Source organism: Phaethon aethereus (assembly GCF_964289735.1).
Source record: "Phaethon aethereus genome assembly, chromosome: 1".
Lineage (NCBI taxonomy): Eukaryota > Metazoa > Chordata > Aves > Phaethontiformes > Phaethontidae > Phaethon > Phaethon aethereus.
The window spans coordinates 125,649,905-125,674,948 of NC_138575.1; positions in this window are offsets into that span (position 1 = coordinate 125,649,905).

The following is a 25,044-nucleotide window of genomic DNA, read 5'->3' on the forward strand; positions in this document are numbered from 1 at the left end:
TTATGGAAATATTTCCAGTTTGATTTATCTAAGCCACCCGCTAGTAAGTGGATTGTGAAGCAGCAGCAGTGTAAATTAACCCCTGGATGCCTTCAGGCTGCAGTGTGGCTCCCGTGATCTTGTGCTCTGTTTTCCCAAGGTTGTGCTGTGAGACCACCAGCAAGTCCCACTGCAAGGGTCTCTGTTGCTGCAACGGGACACGGGGCCCAGAGCTGCTCTAACCTACGCATCGGCTGTGCAATAGGTGAAGCATAGTCCCAATCTGAAAAACCTATATATTTTTTTTAACTCCTGCAACACTGACAAGTTAGTTAACACACCTCTGACAGGGAGAGTGAACGAGGCAGATCCTTTCCCATTGCCACCATCTGCACTGGCAAGTCAGGACACTGGGCCAAATCCTGCTCCTGAATGTCTATCCTTTGCCATTGCTCTGGATTCTCCTCTGCCAGCTAAGGAGCTCTTCCTGATCTAGGAACTTTCTTAAAAAACCTTCTTAAAAACAACTTCCCTTTGGGGAGCCCTGTTCAGCAGCAATCCTGAGTGCTCGCTCCGTGGCCCTGCTGCCGCAGGGGCAGGCAGCTGCTGCCTGTGCTGGGGGTCCTGTGGGGACTGCTGGGCAGGGTCTGGCCTCTGCGCTTCTTGCCACTGCTGCCCACCCTGCAGGAGGGCAGCCTGCAGCAGTCCCTTACAGCGCGGGCAGGGCTGCCGGCATCGCCAGGTCTGCTCTGGTTTGGCCTCAGGCTCGTCTGCGGCTCCAGTCCTCCTTCCCCAGTCACTGCTCCCTTCTCCAGCACAAATTACACTGCTGAAGTGGCCGGTCCCTCTACTTAAGTTAAAAGAATCCTTATGAAAAGATTTTAAAACACCTTCACAAAAGATAACAAAAAGTAGTTCCTCTTGCCCCGCTCTTCCTTCTGAAGTTTCCACCCAGATTTTCTGTAAGCCTGCCTCAGTCTATCTTGCTATCCCCAGTCTCCGGTCAACAGTCCCTCCCCGCTGACGGCGGGGGAACTTCTCCCATTCGCAAGGCGGCAGCAGCAGGGAAATGTGCTGTCCGCTGCTGCGGGGCTCTGTCTGGGACCCTCAGCCAGCGCACCTCTGCCTCACCGTCATGGTTACTCTACAAAACGTCCTCCTCAGCCCCTGCTTCTTTCTTAACACCCTCGCCCTGCCTGCTGGCACGCTACCTGTGCCTCTGTCGCCGGGATGGGTTTTCTGCCACCGCACCCTCCTGGTGCGCACTCTGTCACCTGGGACCCATGGGCACCGGCAAAGAGCAGCCCCAGGCCCCTTAAACCAGGCTGGTTCATCCTGTGACACAACGATCTCAGGGGTGATCTCAGGCATCAGGAGGACCTGAGGGATGGTCTTGCAGCAAGTGGTAGAGTTAAACCCCAAGGGCTCTGGCACGTCAGGGTAGACAGCAGATTCTTCAAGTCTTCACCCTCCCCTAGCCTGGACCTCTGCCTATCCTGGAGAGAGATGCTACTGAAAAACAGAGGATTAAGACCACCTGCCTCCCTCTCGCTCTGACATTCCTTGTTCAGTGAGAAAGTAGCTTATTCCCCCTGTGAAAGGCAGAGAAAATCACTCACCGCACTCAGATGAAGCATCAGGAGTGACAATGAGGATGAATCAAACTTCCACCTCCTAAACAAATTCAGTAGTGTTTCCCTTGCTTTGGCATAAAGCAAGAAAAAAATATTTCTTCCACGACCCTTTTACCTACCACTTCTTCAGCTGAAACCAAGGTGTGTACCTGGCAGTGTAGAAATAGCCTCTGCTGACCTCCATCCTGGGGGATGCTTGCCGGTGGCAACACGCCAAGCAAGGATGTGCATGCCACTGCTCGCCCTCTTGCCCCAGCTGTGTTCCCAGGCTACCGGGAGTGATGCAGGGATGATGGGACCCATTCTTTGCTAATCTCTTTGCCCTGGAGGAATTGGCAAATCATGCTACCTGCATACCGAGATGCTTTCTGCCATCCGGCCCCAAACGGCCATTCCACTTAGACTTAGCAGGGTCTAGGCTTGGGGCTCAGTATGAAGTTTTGAGGCCACATCCTCTCCCCGAGAACTCCCAACAGCAAAATCAACTCTCGTGCCTTACTCTTCAGTGTTTTCAGCTTTTAATCGAGGCAAGCCAGGGGCAGACCTTAAACTCACATTCAGTCTCAGGATCAGAGACCATTACAAGCTCTGAGGACCCCAAGCATTGGAGAGGACAACGGAAAATGCCAACTGCCTCAGTGCCAGAGGAGATCCAGGCTGTCTGCATTCATAGTGGGACTGACTGCAGCCAACCATGCCAACAGAGAAATCCCAAGCCCTCCCTCCCTTTCCCACAGTAATGTCCCTTCCAGAGACTGGGGTGGACTATGGCCTGAGTTGTGCAGCTGGGTAAAGCCCAGGCACACAACAAGATGCAAAAACCTTGCTAGCAAACCAACAAAAGCAGACACGGTTACAAGGCACTTGGGACCCCTGAGTTATGGGGGTCTGGACCACATAACTAGGACAGGTTCACTTCCAAAAGGTCCCAGCAATGGGCACCTTTCCGGAGGGGGCTTAGAGTTTACAGTGACAACACGCTGGCAGTCAGAAGTGCTCTGCAGTGGGCTGTGAGGACACAGTCCCCCCCAAAGACAGAGTAACAGTGAAGAAACCAAATCCCAGCCGTCTGTGAATCTCAGCAAACCATGGAAATCCCCTATTTTTTCCCAGTAAAAGTCTCTCTCATGTGGGGAAGAGGAAGGCCGAACTGGCACACTGTTTTTAAGTCCCTTTTAAGATACCCTATAAACATCCCTTTCCTCATGTGTCCCCCCGACCCGTCAGACCTGCCCGCCTCCTGGAAATGCGCCGGCGAGGCTGAATTTCAAGAGCCGTCTTGCGCCTGTTACTTGCATGTCATCCCTCAGAAAGGAAAGCCGAAAACGGGGGATGCTGAGGGTTGACATACAAGCAGCCCCTGTGCGTGTGGTACAGGGAGGTGGTTAATGGGTGATCGAAGCTTGCCCTCCCTGAGCTGGGCTCACCCTCTGCACGGCCCGGCCAAGTCGAGAGCCCTGCTTGGCACGGCCTGACCCCTCAACGATTTCGGCCTCGGTAAAGACTCGTTATCTGACCTGTGGATTTTTCTTTAAGAAGATGAGAGGGGAAAAAAAACCCGCAAAGCCTCCTATAAAAAGCCAGACTCCCCAAGCCAAAGCCAATAAAAAGCTTCCCAGCTGTTCCCGCTCCTCTGAGCCGGCACAGGCTCCGCAGGCAACAAAACCCTTCCAGCAGCCAGGGAGCCTGCGGGGTGCCGGTGGCCGCAGGACGGGGGCAGAGACCCGAGGCGAGGGGCCCCGCTGCGGGTGTCCCGCCTGGAAAGCCGGGGCCCCGGGAAGCGCGAGGTGCCTGGCAGAGGGCTGACTCAGCGGGAGGCAGCGGTTTGTGTAACCTCCAGCAATCCATTATTACAAAGGGGCTTTCAGGAACTCCTCCGTGCCAGGCACAGCGAGGGTTATTGATTGAGGAGACAGTGTAAATGCACAGAGAGGCTCCATCCATTAGGGCCGCCGCTCTCCACCAATTAGAAAAAAATCATTACTCAGCAGCCATCAATGGGCTCCGCGCAGCGCTGGAGTGCACGCATTCAATCCATCTTCTCCCACCTCCCTGAAAACTTAATGACAACTATTAGAGCTCCGCTGAATGCCCAGTGTGTACAGAAGCAAAAGATTCATTTGGTAATCTCAGTAATTACGACGCCATAGGAGGACGCACGCTAAATTCAAACAAGGGTGCGAAGGGGGGAGCAGGGGGAAGAGCCTGAATTCCTGTGTTGCGAAAGCCCTTGTCGTGCTCAGCCTCCCGTCCCTTCCCACTCACCTGCTGCCTCCCCTCCCCTCACGGCCTCTCGGGTGGGCTTTCTGGGCTTGCTTTTCCCCTTTTTCTCCCCCCCTCCCCAAAAAGGAAAAATCATTTCGTGAAAGTAAATTGAAGCGGGGCGGCTTGGGAAATATCCGAGGCCTCTGGATGAGGCACAAGCCTGCCAACACTGTTTGACAGCACTGCCCTGAGCGATCGAGGAGGCGAGTTCCCATTTCCGAAAGCCCGTAGAACTGCTCTGGAGCCCCGCTGGCCTAACACACGCAGGGTGCAATTTATTTACTCTGCCACAGCCCTCTCCTCCCCCCGCTGCCGCCCAGCCTTTTCATTGACACACGGCAGGACTAAGGCTGAGCACGACCCTCGTCTCCCTCCTTGCCGACGCATGTCACTCCAAGTTATGGGGAAAGCAAAGTCCCAGGAGGAACTTTTTGGAAGAGCTGAAGGATGGATGCGACACGTCACTGAAGTTGAAAAGAGCAGCTACTTATAAGCGACGGTGCTTTTCACGGGCCTCTTCTCCAGTCCGGGAAGAGGTAAGGCGTCATTATATGGGGGGCACTGACGGTGTCCATCAGCTGCGAGAGCCTGGAGACTGCCGTCAGTCATGCCGGCGTTCAACACCGCACCTCCCAGCAGAGGAGTATCTACCACACCACCGGCAACCCTGCATCTGGCAGGTTTCATCAGGATAATGGACAGCTAAACGAGCACCATGACTGGTCCCGTTTTGGTACCTTCTACAGGAGCTGATCCTGCCAGGGCCAGCTTGCACAGCACCGGCAGGTCTGAAGGGGAGGATCGCTAACACAAGGAGAAGACATGCTGCCAGCCCCTGCCTCAGCTCAAGGTTGCAGGCTTGATCTTGCATTTCTGTAGCTAACATCGATATGTCCGGGCTCAAGATGTTAGCCATGAGCAATACAGCTATAAGAGGTCTCAAAAGCAGTTAATAGTGAACGACGCTAGGCCTCTTGGGCCTTTGGCTGGACTTCTTCGTGTGGACGTGTGGTAGGATGAATGCAAAAGCTCCTGCAACACTCTTCAGATGGAAAAATAATGTCAAAGTGGAAATGGCACAGTCATAGGAAAACTAGAACAAACAAAGTAAATCCCAAAGACTCCACTCAGTTGTGATACTGGTTTCACATGGGGGAGCTCCTTTTAAGTTCAGTGAGATGTAGTACTTCAGCGGGCTGTTAAGGAAAATGTAACCTCCAAACTTTCTCAGAAATAAAAACAGCAGAAGGAAGACATTAAAGATTATTCAGTGGGGAGAACAGTCTTCTTCCTCTGTGTATGAAATATGAGAAGGGCACTGAGGGAGAGGTTACCCTTGTCTGCCACGTTGCACAACACAGGACAGGCACAGGGAGCCCTTTCCCAGCTGAAGGCCAAGCAGGCCTTCGAAACCCGCAGACAGAGCAACGTATTAACATCCATCTTAACGTTATCCAGCAACAACGATGAAAAGACACAAGTGGCTACAAGCCACATGCAAAATGATATTGCCCCTCATGCACCCTAACTCTCACAGAGGCTAATGGATCACATGCAGGGTTGTGCCCCCCTAAGGTCAGCAACCAGAGGTGCTCTCACACTGTCCTGATTGACCCTCTTATGTCTGCCAGTAAGCACCTCTTAGTGTTAAAGTTTATCAAAGAATGAATCCCCCCGAACAAGGGAAGTGGATTTGTTGTTGTTTATTTCGCACCAGGATTGGTTGCTGGAGTCTGTGAACTGCGAGATGCTGCAGTTCAAAAAGGGATTTCACAGGTTGGAGAAAACCTCTCATAAATCTGCTGCTGGCTGCAAGAGTCTGCAAAGGGCATAAAAGAAATGCAGCCAGCAATGCGGTCTCTTCCACCCGTGTCCCTGGTCGTAATTGGAGGTTGAAACAGTGAATTAGTATAAAATTAACCCCCCTGTTCATGTTCAGCCACTGAAGAGGAGGAACTTAAACCGTTGCATCTCAAACTGTGTGCAGCGTCCCCCAGGAGCTGCCCTGGCTGCACCCCTCAGAGAGAAGACACTGATGGGAGGTCAATTCTCTGCACCTCTGGCCGGGGACCAGCTCATGTCCTGTGCACCTGGGGCACGATGGCTTCTCAGCCGGGCAAGAGAGCACACCGTGCGAAAAACGCCATGACAAGAGCAGCACGTGCAAGGCGTCAGGAAGAAGAAGGGGTCGGCTCCGCTGCAAGACCTTCCAATGACTTCTCATGCTCCTTCTCCCCTGACATGCTGCCAAAAAGCTCAGCCCAGCCCCCTTCCTGCTTTTTGGCAGGGAAGAGCCCCTGAGGAAGGGACGCTGGAGAAGGAAAGATGACAACAGCCCAATCAAAAGACAGTCGCCTCCGTGATTTCTGTTCATCCATCCCTGACCTTGAAGCGTCCAGTGTGAACCAGAGCCAGGAAGGGCAACGTGTGAGAGTCCATCTGATCTCCCGCTCATGGGGAAGGTGCTGGCAGCTACCACGCGGGCTGTGGATCCGGCCATCTGCCGCAGACGCGGGGTAGCTCTGCGGAGGCCCAGCTGGCAAACAGACCGGTGGCCGGCCGGCCCTTGAAAGAGTGAGGAAGGTCCACAGGTTCAGCATGGATGGCCCTAGGAGACCAGGGCATTGCTCGGTCAAGGAGTTTTGTCTGTGCCCATGGGACTTGATGGAGACCAAGCTCATGGGCGACCCAGGTGAGGCGCTTTGCAAATCAGGCAGAACACTAGATCAGAGGACAAAGCACCATGTTGGCCCTTCTTCTCCTTATGATCTAAAGCCAAGCTGGCTGCTAATGCGAACTACAGAGCTCACTGTCTAATTGCTGTAAGTCACAGAAATGCCTTCCCTGCTTAAGTGGGAGCAGGTGGTGCTGGGGTCCCTGGTATATACAAATGTACTTGTCTGCAAAGCCTTGACCACTGTTCTCCAAAATTCCTTATGAAGACCTTAGCGACACGGAGAGGGGAAAAGGGCAGGTACTGAATCAATAGCACTGGCCATTTACCACAAACTGCAGGCTGTGGAGGACAAAGGAGAATATATTTGATCCTTTGAGAAGTGGGCACTTACTGTGTTTCTCTGACATTGGTGCTCAGAGAATGGTGTAGAGGATGATTGCCTAGAAATACATTTGCTAAGCTATTTGCTTAAACTACAGAGTCACTTGGGCACCATCAGACAGAAGGAAAGCCATGAGCTCTTTTGCCAAGAGATTATTGATAACACCCTTGAAGAGAAGTCTTAAAGCTCTAAGACCATTTGCTGAGTGTCCTTCTCCACATTAAGTGTGATTATTGTATTTAAGGGGTAAGGACAGTGAGATTTAGGGTCATAGTTAAAAAAACTCCAACTCAATAAAGTCACAAAGCCAAAGCTTGAGAAGAGGCACACACATTACCACAAATACTCAAAAAATGGCTATTTTACAAATTTTCCATGGTTAAGACCAACTATTTCTTGTTGGCTCTCAGAACAAGAAAATGGCTCTAGCATACACCACCAGAGTGAAAACTCTGCTGAGATGTTCCTCAGTGTGTGCCTGGGGATAGCGCGCAATTTCATCTTCAAGGCTTTAATTCATCCTAAATGACAGATGCACATCCTAAATGTCTTCTAATGAGATGACATTTGTCCGGGTTCTCTTCCTGTAATTCCGTAGCAGTTCAAAGGAGCTGGAACAAGAAATCTGCCCAGGGCTGCCTGCAGATATAGGACAGTGTTTTGAAACCATACAGTGTCCTTTGCTGTTTTGCAGGATGTGTTATTGCTCTGGGTGGTGTATTTTCAGAATATTTATTTACATTTGGAAAAAAGTCCTCTTAGCGGTCCAATCCTACCCCATTTAGATATACTTCAGTCAGAGCCTCTCAGGGCTTCTTTTTAAGGTTCTGTTGCCTTTCATTTTAGACTATAAAACGTTTATGGATTTTTAGATGTTTCTTGGTGATTAAGCTGCTCCTTCTGGATCCCTGAACCAGTTTTGTCAGAGAAAGCACTTCTGCTGTAGCAGACCAGACAGGAGCCTTGTTTTGGTGGGATCACCACTTAGGTGTCTTCCCCTCACCCCTTCCAGTACTTACGAGCTATCTTTTAGCTGCAGTATCTTTCCCTGTCTCTCAGAAACGTGTGTCCTCTTTTCTGTAATTTCCTTTCGCCTCCTACAGAGCATTTCCCAATCTGTCAGCCATTTACAACTCCCTCTCTCTGTCCTCTCTCACCCCTCTCCGCTGTGCTTTTGTCAGTCATTCCTTGTTTTCCCAGGCTCTCTCTGTTCTTCTGCTTCCTTATCTTCTGCTTCCCTCTTCTTCTATCATCACAGAACCACTTTTTTATATCAGATGTGCATCTGCCTCCTCCTTTACCCTCCGCATGGTGACTGTGTCCCAATACTAACTGACTTACTAGAGTGTGGCAAGACAGTCTTCACTTGGCCTTGTCTGAAATACCATAAATACCTATTGTTTCCTTGGATCGAAGGCAAAGCCACCTCAACATCCCCCAGTCCTCTCCGTGAGTGAGCTGCCCCAGAAGAGAGCTGCAGGTTGGGGCCGGAGGATGCAGCCCTGTCCCTCCTCAGCATGAGGAAGGACCTTCCTGGCCTTGGACCCGAGGGAGAGGGCAAGGAATGAAAGACAGGCTACCCCCTTTCAGGCTTGTCACCTCTGCCTTGTTAATCTTCCTTGCCTTCCCCAGCCTGCCCTGCAGATGCCAGCTATCGCTTCTCTCAGATCGTCCAGCTGATTAGCGTAAACCCAATTGCCCTTAATTGTATTTACCTTGGCGAGCTCGTGCTTCTATTTCAGACCCTGAAGAAGGACTTGCGTTCCCAAAAGCTGGGTTGTTTGTCCCAGGTATACTGTTTTGTTTAATAACAGATGCTACCTCCGCCTACATCCCTTCCAGCCTTTTAGGTGAAGGCATGCTGGGGTACAATCTACCTCCCTTCCTCCTTGAGACACATCTGCTTTGTCTCCTCTCTTCCAGTCAAAGCGATGCTTTCTCAGAAAGGACAGACTTCTTCCCCATCTTCCTGAAAGCAGCATCCCTGTTTTCTCTCTGCCCCTGGTGGAATTCCCGTTGCTGGAAGAGTCCCTACCACAGTCATGAACAACAACGGGTCACCTGCCAGCTCCCTAGAAAACCAGGCAAAGAGTCTCCTTCCAGCTGAGATATGAAGGACCACCTGCTGCCAAATTAGGAGACTACTTCCAAAGTAGTTGGCTGGAATACATCACTGCCAAACATCCCAGTACTCCCACAGGGTTTGGATGGTCAACGCAATTAGACCACGGTGGGGTTACAATCTGAAAAGTGTGCCCTACCAAAATTACTAGGTGCTGAGGCCACGAAGTCCACAAGACTCATTTTGTGCTCTGCTCTGCGTCTCTCCACTGCGGACTCTGTTATGCTTCTGTTTTCCCTGCCCCTGTTTCCAGCAATAGGGAGACCTTATCTGTACGGAGTGTGGGCCTGCGCAGCTCCTCTTTTTCTCCACAAAGCGTTGGAGCAGGGCAGAGCCCACGGGCAGGCAGGAGACTGAAAGAAGAGTGGGTGAGGGAGGGGATTGCCCTGAGGAAGGGAGTTGCCAGCATCTGAGGGTTGGGGTGTGAGCGAAGGGAGAGGCTGCACCAAGCTCTCCAGCGCCAAATGCCCCACGGGTTTTGCCATGGGATGCAGGTCTCTCAGGAAGGGTTTCACTGCCCGAGTGTAACTGGACCAACTAAGCAGCAGGAACTAGAGAGGGATAAAGAGAAAACTTGCCTTCAGCTGGACTCCTGAACCTTCCCAGTGCAAACCTTTGTCCCAGAGGCTCAGTAAAACCATAATTAATACTTGATGATGCTGTGGCCCTTCTCTTGGTATCGGTATCATGAAAGATTCAAAACAGCATTGTCCACCTCCAAAGCTTTTGCAGAATGAATCAGTTTTCCTACGTGCCTGACTTGACACACATTCCCTGACCACTTGGAGGTCACAAATTTAATTAAACCTCGGTGAATAGTAGCAGACCTCACAGAAATAAAGGCCTTAATCCAATCAAGCCACATTTGTACTCCCTGTATTGCATCAAGCATGGCCAAAGCAGAAGGGACGGACCATGGCGAGCTAGAAGGGCCCCAAGAAGTTCCTCCATACACTGCCAATTATGGATGATAATGTGATTGTGACACTTGCAGACAATATGAGCAATTTCTCAAACTGGAGGTCCAAGGCTCAGTATTATCACGCCCAGCTAGTGCAAGAAACACAGGAAAGATCACAGCTAGTTCTTGGACTAAAATGGCGATGGCTTGTGGGAGAGCCATCACTTGCCAGGTGGAGATCAACTTTAACAGCAGCTGGTACAAATCTCTCACCAAAGTCACAGGTTTGCTTTGTATTGGTCAGTTTTGGGGGAATCTCCTTCTCTCTTTTCTGTAAAAGAAAAAAAAATAGGAAAAGGCAAAAGCAGGCTGTTGCCCTAGGAAGTGCTTTGAATGAGCCTGTGCAATACTAATTAATTTTGCATAACGTCTCATGCTGCATTCCACCCCGGAGGAGGCAATGTTTGATGTGTGGGCCAGGTGATTCACTGGTGATCACTGGTGATCAGAGGAGCTGGCTGCAAGTTTTGCCGGAGCTGACAGAAAAGGTTACTGAAATTTTGAGAGGAGGAAAATGTGACAATGTCTTCACAAGCTGGTCGTCTTCAACCCGTACCCTGGTCACCATTTGCAGAGTTTTGAAATTTTACTGAGAAAGGGGAATTTCTTTGCTAAAGAATTCAGAGTATTCACCCCAAGTGTAGAATTCCTACTAGCCTGATATAGTTAATATTACTTCACTGATCAGATTAAAGAAGATGCAATCTGTAAGTACAATTGTAAGGGGCTTTGAGGCATTTTCTGGGTGAGAGGCATGTTGCTAACTGTCAAAATATTAGTAAATTGTGCCTTAACAGTATACAGTTAAGTAATTAAAAAAACCAAAGCTCTGTAACAGGAGCCAGACAGGTATACAGAGGCAGGAGGTGGTTCCTGATGGTAGGTTCTGGTTAGGAGAAAAGGCGTTGAAGTGCGTAGCAAGTCAATGTTAAAGGATCTTATTGTTAGAGACCTCAAGGGAAGGTAGGAACAAAGAGCTGTGTGCTTCACAGAAGCCTGCATCCACCCCGCTCAGAAACGGGACCAGAAAATGGAGTGGGAATTGTTATTACTCCTGGTTATTCAGACTGGGGTAGGAGATAGCGAGCACGCTGATGATCCGGCTGTTTAATGCTGTACAGAGAGTAAAAGAGAGTGTTGGTCCCAAAATGTTCATAATGAAAAATGAATAATGACATTGCAGGGAAAGCACAACTTCGGCTTCATGTTTTTTTGCAGGTAGAGCTGAAGTTTTGCCTGCTGTGCCTTTCCTTGCGCTGGTGGAGAAGGGGGGGGAACATATGAAAATTACTTTCATTGGAATCACTCAGCTTGAAAAATGGGGCTTTGAAGAGGAGAAAGTGGGAGAGCGAGCAAACTGTGATGCTTTACAAACCATTTCACATGCCTGATGAGCTGCCATGTGCACCAGGTAGCACCTGCCCATTCTTCTCCCGGGCCCTGCTTGGGGAAAGGCTCCTGCGTGGGCCAGCCTGAGCCGACGGCAGCAGTGCTCTGCTCTTGCTGCTCCTCCGGGCTCTCTGCTTACGCTTGAGTTCAATAGGCTTTGCCCCTGTGCTCATTCAGCTGGTTAAAAGTTTGGGTTTGTTTTTTTTTTTTAAAGCCACCAGCATGTGAGCCACAAGGATTCATTCGTTGTTGCTCAGCCGTGCTGCGAAACGCCGTCTAGAAGTAATTAACTGGGCAACGCTTTGGAAATGTGGAGTAAAAAGATTTTCAGCGGTGTGTGTGGGGAGGCTTACATTATCCCTTTGAAGTGAGGATCTTTTGCTGAGAGGGAGGCATAGCCAGAGAAACAAGCTGGCTTGTTATTTTACAACATCATTCTCCACAGCTGTATGGATAACCACGTAACCTCAGCCTGTTTTTTCCACCTCATTTTAAAAATAACCATAGAAGCGGGACTTTGTTAATGACAGTTTGCTGTGGGAAATTTTTTTGGGGAGGGGAGGGAAGCCTGTCCCCATTACAAACCCTCCCTGCTAGCTGGCGCCTGCGAAGGGGCAGCCCTGGGAGGTCCACAGCGCTGGACGGCGCGGGGCTTTCGGTGTCACTTGCAGAACAGCTGCTCCTTTCCAGCCAGACCTCAAATAATCCTGCAACTTTAACAGGAACCACAAGTTCACGCGAGGGAAAAAGGGTGGAGAGCCAGCAGCTGCTGGGCAGGCTGATTTACATCCAGGCTGCCGGCGCTGAGGGACGTCGGTAATTCCCCCGTTGAGGTCTCTCACCCAGCCCGGCATCGACCGCACTGCTCTCTCTGGCCACGGCCGCAGGATTAAACGGCACTAAATCTGAACCAACTCTTTAGACAAAACTGCCTTTAAAAGCACAAAGTCTCCTGCCTGGCACCATGACTCGGGCCCGGGTGGCAGGTTCGGTCAGCTTGACCCGAGAAGGTGTCACTCAGCAGGTCGTTTTGCAGTCACCCTTTCTGACAGGGGTCCTGCAGATCAGGGATCCACCAGCGCTGGGAAGCTGGAAGCATTTTAAGATTAAGTGATCCTTCATCTGAAGGAACGACAGGGAATGAAGTGTAAGGCGACTCAGACAAAAAAAGGGGAGCCTTTGGAGAAGGGAGGGATATACCAGCAGCTATGAGGGAGCTGGAGCAAGAGCAGGACCTGTGGGCAATCCTTTACAGAGCAGAGATTATGTGTGAGTGTATGCGTGAAGTCTCCAGGCAAATCAGACGCTGTGTATCCAAGTGTACTGATAGTGGCATGGTGTATTTCGCACGCCTTTAGCAAATTTTGAGCCGAGAGGCACACAACCAGTTGACTTTCTGTTTTGCAACAGGGAATCCAGGCAGCAAATTCAGAGAAGAAAATGGAGTGTGCCATTCTCACACAGACCTCCATCTCCTATGAGTTGTGTCGCACCCACCTGTTGCAGATGGCACATATCTAAAGGCAAGGGCTGCAGAAACTGCTGGGAGAAGGAATTACGGTAATATAAATAATCATTAATAAAAATAATCTCCTGACACTCCCAGCATCCACCCACTCCAGAGCCACCAGCCTCTGACATGACCCAGCATTAGCGTTTCAAGCAAAACACAAGCAGTCTTGTCATCTGTGGCTCTAAAAGAGGGGGAAAAAAGAGGTCCCTCTGCCTGCCAGTGATTTGGCCCAAACATCCCTGTCCCACCAGCAGCTCCCTGTGACACTACTGTGACAGTAGTGGCTCTGAAATGCTGGGAAACCAGGTGGGATTTTTTACTTTGTGGGCGATCTTGAGTACCTTTGAAAAAGGGACGATTCGGCATAGAAGCAGCAAGTGGAGTTCATAAAGCAGCTGGAAGGAAAGTGGCATTTATTTGTGAATCTGCGGCTTTAAAGGAGCATCGCGTTCCTGGTTGAAAGAGCTTGGCTGGGGCGGCGAGTTCAGCGTTGTTTTCAGCCTCTTCTTTGGGTTGCATTTAATTGTGCTGTTGCATGATGTTTTCGTGCTATTTTAAGAAACCGTGTGTACTCATGGAAATTATCAGAGAAACATAGATTCTCAGAAGTACCCCTCACCGCAAAAGAACGGGCAAGCCTCCTCAAATACCCAGGGCGGGTGGGCTGATCCGCCTCCCCCTCCCGCCAGCTCCTCGGCCCTCTGCCCCTCATATACCCCCCCACATCAATAATCTGCCCGCTTTTGCCTGCGGTGACGCTTATCGGAAAGGGCAGCTCAGTGAACTGGCAGGGACACGATTCAAAGGTCATCTGGGGATCCCCGGCCATGGGCCAGCCCACTCTGAGCCTCCCAGCCGGCCCAGGGGCACGGGGCTGGGAAGCAGCCCCACCGCTGCTCGGGGAGGGAGAAGAATAGGGTAAAGGGAGGGCAGAAAGAGCGAGAAAGAACACAAAAGAGCGCGAGGCATTTAAATAGAGTTTGGGACGGTTGTTGTGATGGGGCCCTGTTGGGTGCTGTTGCTGACACTTCTAAACAGGCTGATGGTGCTGGGTCGAAAGGATTATGTTCAGTAGTGACTTGCTGTCCCTGCCAGTATGCACAAACAAATAGCTTATTACACTGAGGCCAATGTTATCGAAATGGCTTTAAAAAAGCAGTCAGCTTTAGTCCCCCCCTGCTCATTAGAAACTGCAGTTAATCACTTGCTGTGAAAAGGTTCACCACCAAGTTGCTTACTCCTCCAGCCCTCGTTTTCTGCCCTGTTCACAAATAAATCCCTTATTCAGCTGCTCCGTCCCCCGCAATCAAGTAATTCCTTATGCCTGCCACCCACTCTGCCTGGATTAACCTCAGATGGTCACTACATTGCAGGTTTCTTGAAAAGCGCTGCCTCCGAGCAACCTCTTTTTGCTTTTTATTCCTAAGCCTGGGTTTTAAAAATCCCTCTGCGTATCTTGAACCAGCAAGACTCTTTCCCCTCAGGTTCTGCTAGTGGTTTAATAGCCTCTTGTTTCTCTTAAGTCCCGGCGCTAACAGTACTCAGCCTTACTGGCGCTGGATGTGCGGAGAGCGCTGAGGGGAAGCAGTGACTGCTGGCTCCCCAGCCGTGCCGGACACCTTCTCCGCTGGCTGCTGGCTCCGACAGCCTGGGCAACCAGGGCTGCTTTCTCAAAACCCCATGCTCGGTGCCACCCGCCAGAGCTCCCACGGCACCGGAGCCCAGATGTGCCTCGCACCCGCTGCCTGCCACCCCATAGCCACAGCCAGCACGGTACCGTCCTGGGGCGGTAGCAGAGATCGCTTTGGCCAGAAAAGTAGATCTTCATTTACAACCTATTAACTGGACAGCTGCTCTGGCCACAGCTCCCTTCATGGAGAATTTTTGGGGTCTTCCTAATAATTTATGATTTAGCTTCCTAATGCTTGGTGTCCAACACTTGTTTCCCTGGAGGAGGCAATGGCTGTGAGTCCGGAGCGAGACACAGTTGGCTGTGAGGGAGGAGGAAGAGCTCAGCCCGCACTCACAGCCGGCTGTCCCTGTTGGCTAACTCAACACATAGCATGGCTGGTACAGAAAAGCGGTGCTAGGCTTTTGAATGGAGACAGAGGCCAGGGAGACTGGCTTATAATATGTTAGTGCTGCCTGATGTCAAGTGATGGTGCTGGTGTCCAGCGCAGGGACATTTTGATCACCTCTCTGGTCTACCTGGTTGTTTATCAAAAGCACCAAGACAATGACTGAAGAATGAAGGAAGTAATGCTCTGGCCCTAATGTGCTGCTATTGTTAGCACAGTAGTTCACAGCTCTGGCTGAAATAAAAAGACTTTCCTTCTGCAAGGTGCTGTAGACAACTTTGCAAGGAATTGCTGCTCCTGCAGACGGTGTTCAGTGTAAGCAGGCAGGGTGAGCTTCCACACCTCACCAGGTATCCACAGATACAGAGAAACCTCTGACTGGATTTCCAGAAAACCCCAGAGTCTCATTCTCACTGATTACAGGAAAGAAAACTAGATCAGAGGGAAACATTAGAAATGCCTTTGAACGGAGAAACCAGTGAGATGCCCACATTCACCAAAGAGGCAGTAACGTTTTGTGGGAGCGCAGGGAATCTGTTTCGCACAGCAAAGTCTCAGCTACTGGGATGCGATTTTATCAGTGTCACCGTGCATTGTGTTACTGTCTGCAGACCCCCCGGCACGCAACGGCAATGCCTGCAAAGGCTTGGCTGCAAATGGCAGCGCCGCTTTCACTGAATCCCAGTGACACTGGAGAACAGGAAGGTGCTCCGTGTCCCTTCCAGCCATCCTCTGGGATGACTATGGTGTGTGCTTCTGCTTACCTACAAGCCAGCTAGCAGAGGTGCCAGCAAAACGCAGCTGCTCTGTTACCTGTGCCTCTGGTTTGCAATGGTTTTCCGAATTTGCAGAGCCCCTCTGATGTCCTCTGCTGGACTCTCAGTTGTCGCAGCAGTGAAATTCAGCCTCCAGCTCAGCTGCCTTGCAGGCAGTACACGAACCCGCTGGGGCTCAGCCATGGGCCTCACCCAGGGCTTTGGCCAGACCCCGAGAAGGGAGGCGGAAGCGAGACCCTGCAGCACCCTCAGCGTGGCGACCGTCCCACCTGGCCCCTGGCGCCTCGGGCACCGCATAAAGCACAGGGGAGAGTGCCCAGGCAGCTGGGATGCAAGGTCCCCCCCCAGGGCAGAGGACAGGGACTGATTTTCTGCTGCATCTTTTGGCTGCTTCTGAAGGCGCCGCTCGGTGTTCGCGGCCGACACGGCTGCAGGCGGAGGTCCTGCCACAGGCCACGCAAGGGGTGGTTTGAGCTGGCATGGGAGAAAATGCCCTCGGAGACAGAGCAGGGTCCGCACGCGCCGGCTGTGCCGGGGAGCCGCCGTCGCAGGCGGTGCTGGCAGCGCTGCCCACCTCTGCCAAGCCCCCCGCAGCGCAGCTGCTGCTCCGCAGCTGGACCCACCTGTGCTCAGGGCAGCGAGTGAGTGGGCAGAGGGCACGGGGGCAGCGGCCAGGTGAGACCTCAGCTCAGACTTTCTTGGGGTTTCAGAGGGGTTAGCCCCGTAGGGGAGCATTTTTAAAGCCGTTTCAGTCTTTCATTATGTGCATCGCAGCGCAGCTGCTCACGGAGTTTCCGAGGGTGCGTGAAGCCCAGGTCTGGCTCCTGAGGCTGGAAAAAAATTACCAAGCACCTTTTTCCACAGCTGTGCGGACGGTTTCCCTCACCAAATTCACACCGACTGAATCGCAGCACCTTAACTTGGGACGTTCCCGATATCTTAGACCAGGCTAACTGCTGCAGCCTCCCTAAAGCCACCGAGACACCAGCACAGCCGATCTGTTTTTTTGCTACCATGACACGAGTGGACCTGCTTTGGCCAAGGGAGCAGTAATGCTGAGGCGGGATGGGGAGGCCCCAGGACTAGGGCAGGCTGCGCGCTGGGCCAGGCATGCCGGGAAGGACGGGCTGCTTTAAGGCCTTCCTCCGCCACTGAGGCAGCTGCGGCTGGACCGATGCCCGGGTGTAAACTAAAGCAGCTTCACAACTGCTCTAATTTATGTCCAATTGCCAGCGGCCCCGGGGCATTTCTGTCAGCCGCAGCTCAACCAGCTGTAACAGCATCCTGGTTTCAGGATCACCTTTTTCTCCTCAGACTGCTTTTGCCGGTGGCTGAGAGGCATCGGGCTGCAAGTGGCCCCGGCACAGGTCCCTCTCAGCAGATGGCCCTTCAGGGCACCTGTGCTGCTCACCCCAGTATCTTCTGGCCAGGTTATAACCTGTGTTTCAACCCCCTCCCCGGATGAAAAGCGCTTCCTACTCATGCGGTACGTGTGACGGTGCTTCGCTATCTATATCTGTACATGTGACGTGAGCCGCAAACTCCTCTGCAAACCGCCCACAAATCACCCTGGAGTCAAAAAGCCCAATCACAAAGACTACAAAGAAAAATGAAAAGCGCCGTCTGAAACTCAGAAATAGACGATGTACAGTAATTTTTCCCGTCTCTCTGCCTTTGCTGGAATTAATCAACAATCTCTGCCTGCAATTGCTGGGAGTAATTTATTTCAAGAAATGCAAAGAAAGAGCGTTTGGGATAAATATTTAAATTTCCTCTTCCAGCCCATCCTATTCTCAATCATTGTTTGTGTTCAATTCAGTCAGCTATGCATAAGCTGATGCTCATTCTCCTTGCTCTGGATATTTACATATTTTTTTCTGTACTGAATCTCTGATCCTTAAGTCTTTCTTGGGTAGGGAAAGAATTATGTAAGTAAAATCCCCTCGGGGACTGAATTCTGGATGAGAGTACATAGGGTCACCCAGGGCATGGAGAAACCCTTACAGATGGGGATGGCGCTCCAGTATGGATGTTGGTACCTGTCCTTTTTCCACTTAACTCCCCCTCTCCCTGAGATGGTGAAAGTAGTGGTATTGAGGAGAAGGGAACAGTATGAGCAAAAATGCAAAAAGCTTGGCTCTGCTTTGAAGGTGTGTGCCAAGTCATACGGCGCACATAAAAAATCAGATTCAGGGTTACCTGTAAAAAAAAAAAAAAGCAAAACTTTTACTGTTGTGGGAACTGTTTAAAAATGTTCTGCTGGTGGTTTTTTTAATAGGAAAATTACTTAAATTGAGTTGTGGGAATAATCAAACAAAAGAGCATAAACTTCAAAGGCAGTGCTTCATGTCTTTCAAATTGAGAAGTTTGAAAAGAGGAAGAAATGAGAGTAAACGATTAATTCTGACCCGTGATTGTTCATGCATGCCTAGGACATGGGTTCCCCGAGCTTCCTGTAGCCAAACATCTGAAAACAGGATCTGGACGGGCCCTGGCTGACCCCCACCTAACCTGTGCCGCCCCACTGAGGCTGCGCTTCCCCCCTTGGTGAGCTCTAAGGAGCGTGTGCCGACAGAGGTTTGAACCGGAGCGGGGTGGGGGAAAGTAATAGATAAACTTTAAAGATGGCTCATCCACCACCTGCAATTTGTATTTTACACCTCATGAATTTTAACAGCTAAAGTTACAACTGCACCGTTAACCCGCTGCGTGCCGGCACGTCCGCCTTGGCGGTCCAAGGACGGAGGGGCTGCGTCGGCATCCGGCCGCAGAGCTCTGCTTTCCTCGCTTCGCTCCCTTGGCGAGCAGGGCTGGGCCGGAGGCACAGCTTTCCCTTCAGGAATTCCCCTCCCCGCTAAAAGAGAAGCCACTTGTTCAAGCCCTTCCTTTCACGCACATTCAGGCGGAGTATTAGAGTAGCAGATGCCCTCCAGATACCACTAAGTGGCCGCTTAAAAAGAAAATAACAAACATAAAAATGCAGATGACTGCAGCACGGGGTTAAAAATCGCTGCGCTGCTGGCAGGCTTTGCTCATAGCCCTAGCTGGATGGCTGCACGCTCCGTCTTCTGCGACTGTCATTTACACTGTCATTAAAAATCGTTGTTGTGACTCTAAAACAGCAACAGGAAACACTTGGTGGAATCGGAGAGAAGCCGGTTTTTTAGAACATGAAAACTGCACAGGGAGGTGAGAGCTGGGACCTCTGCTCCCTGGTGGTGTTTCATTACGGGCATTGAAACTATTAAACCGATTTCCTGGGGCTGGGTGTGAGGTGTTGGTTGGATTTCCCGAGCCGAACGAACTAGCTCAGAAGCCTGCAATTCATTAAGCAAGTTATCAGGCAACAGCCTCCCCCGCGCTCTCTTTGCCGTGCCTGCGATCCCTAACCTGCAGCTTGGTATTTTTTCCGATTTGGTACCGCAGGAGCCAGATTCAAAGTGTCCCCACCTGGGACCACAGTGCCCCGGCACCTCGCTTTAGCGGGGTGCGAGTCGCTGCGCGAGCCGGGGCTGGCCGTGCCTCCCGCGGGAGCAACCTCTGCTACCCCGCGCGCCGCAGCCACCGGGGGTGGCTACAAATGGTGGCATTCAGCTAGCAGCGTAGCCGCTGCGGCCCAGGGACTGCGTCCTGTGCTCTACGGTGTGGTTATCGGCCACGCCGGCAGCCAGGAGCAGCGGGAGCTGGCTGGGAGCGAGCTTAGCTATCTGGAGGGCACAGCGCAGATGTACCCCGTGGGCAGGCAGCCTGACGTGTGCTGTCAGACCTAAGTAAGCTGTCAGCCCCTTAGCTAGCACGCTCCTTCTAACGTCTTAAAGCGAGGCGATGGTTTCAGACAACATCTTAAAGTGTCTTAAAGGCAAAGACAATGCATCCCTTAATGCAACTTAGACCAGCCAAATCTGGTTTAGGCTTGCACATCAACACCCCCTTTCAGAGGGCAGCAGCAAGGATGTGTTCCCAAGAGTCCTCCTCTACGTCCCGGTTTGCCACAGAGCCGTGCTGGACTGTTTCTTAATTTTCAGTCTCTGCAGATTTTCTGGTGAAGGGGCAGAGCCTGAAAACTGCTGCTGAGGGCTTGTTTTCCTCTGCTGTGCTGTGAGGGACCCTCAGGAGCCTTCGGTGGGTCAGGCATTCAGAGCCAGTGCCGGTAGACTGAGGAGGCATAGGCTCCCGCCCGGCCCGAAGGTGTCAGAGGAAAGCAACACACCGGGTCAATTTTTATCATCTCTCATCAATTCAGAATGGCCTGTGAACCGGGCCCCGCACTGCTGTCCTGGGGCCACGACAAGTCCCTCGGCGATATTCCAGGAGGCTGTGCTGGCTGCTCGTACACCCAGCTGCCGCCCGCTCCCCCTTCCCTGAATGAGAAGCAGGAAAAATTGGGCCGTGCTGAGGTCTGTGTGGCCGCAGCTGGATGGCCACTGGTGCTGGGGTCTGTGGGGCTGCCGCCGAGGCACGGCACCCTCCTGGGAGCACCCCTCATGGCAAAAAATTGGGTCTTTTGGGAGCGCTGCAGTCAGGCAGGGACGAGCTCGCCCCTGCACCCCAGATCTCCTTCTGCCCTGCCGTCGGGTGAGGGTACGACGGGGGAGGACAAAGGGGCCGCGGATGCTCGCGGCGCCGGGCTGTGCAGTGCTCTTACGCTGGCGCCCGGTAGCGCGGGAATGCCTTTTCTCCCAGCGAGGCCTTTGCATTTGCGATTTGAATTTAATCCCGTGAGCTAAAGATAGCTCTGGCTCGCCTATTGTTCCTCCAGCTGGCAACAGCTTTATTTCTTTGATGCTTTCAGTTCTCGGTCGTTTCCAAGGAACTGTCAGAGACGCTTTTAATACAGAGCCTGCCCCAGCACCGTATCGCGCTGGTCACTGCGTTCACCCTCCTGGCCCGCCCTTAGGTGCTCTGCTGCCTGCTGGCGAGGTCCCCTGCAGGGACCGCGGGTCTCCCTCTTGCCGGCACGAGCTTCGTCTGCACGTAGCCGCCATGTTGCCTTCCAAATACCCCGGCTGGCTTCAGGGCCGCTCCGCAATGGCTCCTCCAGCAGCAGGAGTATTCCTCGGGAACAGGCCTTTCGTGAGAGCCTTGCTCAGGTATTTGTTAATTAGTCTTACAACCGTTACTCTGCTGGAAGGAGTGAGTGATGTGATCCTTTCCGATATTCTTGGTAGCTGTTGGGGTTCATCTGGGTGCCTCTCCAACCCACCCTTTTTGCGCGTCTCTTTAGTAAGAATTTAGTCATAATTTATTTCAGGAGCTTTCTGTGTCGCGTCAGCCAAGGAACCACATGCTCTGCAAGGTCACGGAATGCATGTTTGTCTCTCAAGTAGTTTGGACAATGACTTGAAGCAGATTAATGTCAGTAAGCTCTTATGTCTGATTGCTTAGGTTTGTATTTGGTATATGTGCATCACACACATATATATCATAAGTATCATACACATTGTGCTGTGTATGTGATTTGATGCCTTCAAATCTCAAGGACAAAAACTTGACAAAATTGAATTTGGGACCGTTCCATGCTAATTCACGTTGTTAATTAGCTATAGCAGGCAGCCAGTAAAGCAACATAAATGACTTCAGGTTCCTTAGGAAATGTGTCTATACGAACGCAAATACCGATTTGGATGTGGAATCTTCACAGTGCCTCTCAGTGAAACTTATTCATTAAATTAAATAAACGTGAGATGGTCGCAGGCTGCTGATGAACATTCCGCGAACTGGAAAAGGGAGAACGCTGGATCAATAAATCCCTCCCTGGGTGTATCGGCAGCTCTCATCCCGCTGGCAGGAAGGGTGTGGGGAGCCCTGCCTGGCTGCGGGCAGCAGCCAGCCTCCCAGCCCCGCAAGCCGCAGCGGTGATTTCCTGGCTCTGGCAGGAAGCGCTGCTGGTTCCTACCGCTGGCACGCCGCCGAAAGTGTTGCCTGCCGTGAGGCATGGAGTCCCAAGGAACTGTGCAGGAGATGAAGGCAAAAAAAAAAAAAAAAAAAAAAAGGAAGGCAAAAAAAAAAAAAGTCGGGTTCCTGAAACAATCAACAAAGACACTTTCTTTCCCACAGAAGAAAAAGCCATTCCTATGAGGAGGCAATACTGCAAAAATGAAACACAGCACAAGGGGAAATCTGCCTCTGCGTTCCCAGGTAAAACAAGGGGAATATCTGCAGCCTTCTTTCCCCTTTTCTGGAGATCATTCTAGTGCCACAGAAGACTGCCTCTGAGCGCATGATATAAATGCTGCTTTTAAAATACTTTTCTCTCCTCAGCGCTGCCCCAGTTCCTGGTTTGGTATTGAATGGGGACCCTCACATGGAAGCAGCTCTGCAGCAAAACACCGACTGTTTGCAAAACTGGTCGTAGAGTGCAGCTATTAGGGACCAGATGCTTCAGCAGAGTGGAAGCAGGGTATGAGCAGTCTTCCAGGAGTGGGTTACTGAATGGTCTTAGGGGCGGACGAACACCAAAAGCATCACTTACTCACTCGAGCATGTGGGTTTCGGGCTTTGAATGGCCTGCAGCCATAGAACTGTGAGTGAGATCTCCCCAAGCAGCCTCTAGGACAGCTGCTCAGCTGCTTTTCTCCAGGTTTGAGGAGCATCGGACTGAGGAAAGCTGTATTTTGCCCTGATGGCAAAGGAAGCAGACGTCTTGATTGTCTTGATACAGTTGTCGGTGAATGGTCGTTCACATCAGACACAATCTTAGCATCCCCAGGGTGCTCCACGAAATGGGTGCACCCATGCTTCACAGGTCACTACTGTACTGAGTCCATGCTAGTCCTTGTGCAATATATCCGCCTGGCACCCCTCAAAAAACCCCAGCACATTGAAGTAATTTTTTATCCTCAGAATTTCTTGGGGAAACTACAGCCCTCCCATGAGAGGATTTTGATGCTCTCATTTAAGGGATGAAATAAAACTGTTTGTGAAGGCAAAGTTTGCCCCTGTGTTTTAGGCAGAGCAACACTGCCGACCGGAATTGCGCGTCCCCCTGGGGCAAGCAATGACAGCATCTCCATTGACTGGGCTTCAGTCTGTGGTCACTTGCAGGCAGGAAAACCTAGAGGAAACGGACGTGTCTGACAGAAAGAAAAATAAGGGTCTTCTCCCTGTTGGGAGCCTTGTGGAATACATAGCATCCGAGGAGCTAGTGACGTTGGGCAAGCCATGTCTGCTCTACTGGGCCCTGTGCTGTGGGGGGCTGCAGACCCATGCACGCAGCAGCATATGGGAACATGTGGTGATGCCTCGTGCCGTCAGTGTTGGGCTCTGACGGACATCCTGAAAGAGAGAACGTCCCTGTCTGTCAGAAGAAGATATATGACTTTGTTTGTCACACGAGATTAAAGGCACCATGGTATAGGAGGGAGACCCAAGCCCTCAAGGATGGGATCTGCTGTCTCTGCTGTGGCTATTCATCTGGAGGCCATCTGATGCTACACGTAAGTGGGCTTCCCAGCATCTAAAGAGACATAAGAATTACTTTCTATGTTCCTCTTCTTATTTTATCTTATCAATAAAGCCATTCTGTTGTTACGCTGCCTGCTGTTGTGCCTTTCTTATTGAGGTCCGGAGAGACCCCTGCACCTCCCCGTGCCCTCTGATTCCCCTTGAAGTCCCTCAGGGGGTCCGATCCATGAAGGGTTGGTGCAGGGCTTGCAGCCTAAAGAAGACAGGGATCTGCTCAGACTCCTGCCAGAGCTCAGCCCGCGAGGCGCGGCGGGCAGAGTGCAGGCAGCTGTGTAGGCAGCTCGCTACTGCTTCGCGCGTGTGTGACGGAGCGAGGGTGAGAAGCCGCGACGGCGTACAGAGGGCCGGACAGCTGGATCCAGGCAAGGGGGCTGCTAATTCAACCCTCCTACCTACAAGGAGAAACAGCTGCTGCTGCCGCCACTGCAGACGAGCGTGCACGGAAAAGCCGTCGCGTTCGCTTCCCAGCCCGGGCGATCCTCCCCCTTCCTGGTCCGCTGCCTGCCAGGATGAGTCACGCTTGCTGCTGGAGCCGGGCCTTGGTCCCGTGCCAGGAACGCGCTCCGGAGGGAGACCGCAGAGAAATACAGAATAATTTGCAAATCCATTAAAAAACAAACAAACAACGCCCCAAAACCCCCGTTGCTTCTCAGCGGGGGTCTCTCGGCAGGTGCCAGAGCCTGTTCGCAGCTCCCGGGGGACAGTCCCCGGTGCCAGGTGACCTGGCGGGCCCGCGGCGCGCCGGGGACGGGCTGCGAGTGCTGGAGCGCCTTGCTGCCATGGCTGCCTGTGCACGGGATGGGGCTGCGCCTGCTGCAGGACCTCGCGAGCTGTTGGCCTGGGAGCGTGGTAACGCGGCACCATGAGCGAAGAGGAACCCTGCTAGCCGTAAAATGGCACGGAAGACCCCCAGGAGTCTTGTAGAACAGAATGGTAGAGTGTAATGAATAGGCAGACATATGGTAAAAATGAATTAATGTCGAGTTGCCATCCACTCTGCCATTTTTTGCTTTCAGTTTCCCCGCTGTGCCTGTCTCCTGGCATCACTGAATCTTGATTCAGGGAGAGGCAGCCAAGTAGCTTCCTGTGAAGCCAACAGCATATCCTAAGTTGGCCAACAACTCGGTAGTGCTTCCTCCTGGCTCCATCTGGCTGGGACTCTCTCGCCTGGCCTGGTGGAGAGTGACCCAGCCCCGTCGGCATGGGTCTGGGTCTCCTCCCCTCTGGCGGAGAGCCACCTGCCCTCCGGAGACGCCAGCGGATGGGGAGCACAAGTGCCTTCACGCAGGATCTGCCGTGAGCACGTCAAGGCAAGTCCTGGGTCTCAGGCCTCATCACCTGCAGACGCAGTGACCCGAATCCAGGACTCCAGGAGGTTCACCTGGAGCTCCTGGAGAGCTCTGTGGCTGAGGTGCCACAGCTTGTCTGCTGCCTGGGGGACGCCGGCCATTTCAGCAGACGATGTCTTGGCGGAGTAAGGTGAAAAGGTCCAGCCTGGTGGAGCAAACTTGCGGGACTGACTTCCAAGACCCCGATACGTTGCTACAGGCAGCAGCAGTGCATAGACACATTTAAGTGCATGTGTGAGTGGATATGTGCATGTGAGCGCCTGTGACTAACTCCTCACCCAATTATCCCGCCGAGAAGAAGCAGAGCGCTGTGTGCTGGAAGTCAGTCTAGGCACTGGGAGAAGATGCTAAACATACTTGCAGAGAAGGCATCAGTCCAGGAACTGGACTAGAAAAGGGCAGGAATATTGTACTTGTCCTCTGCCTTCCTGCTGCAGCCCCTCCTTCCACAGGCA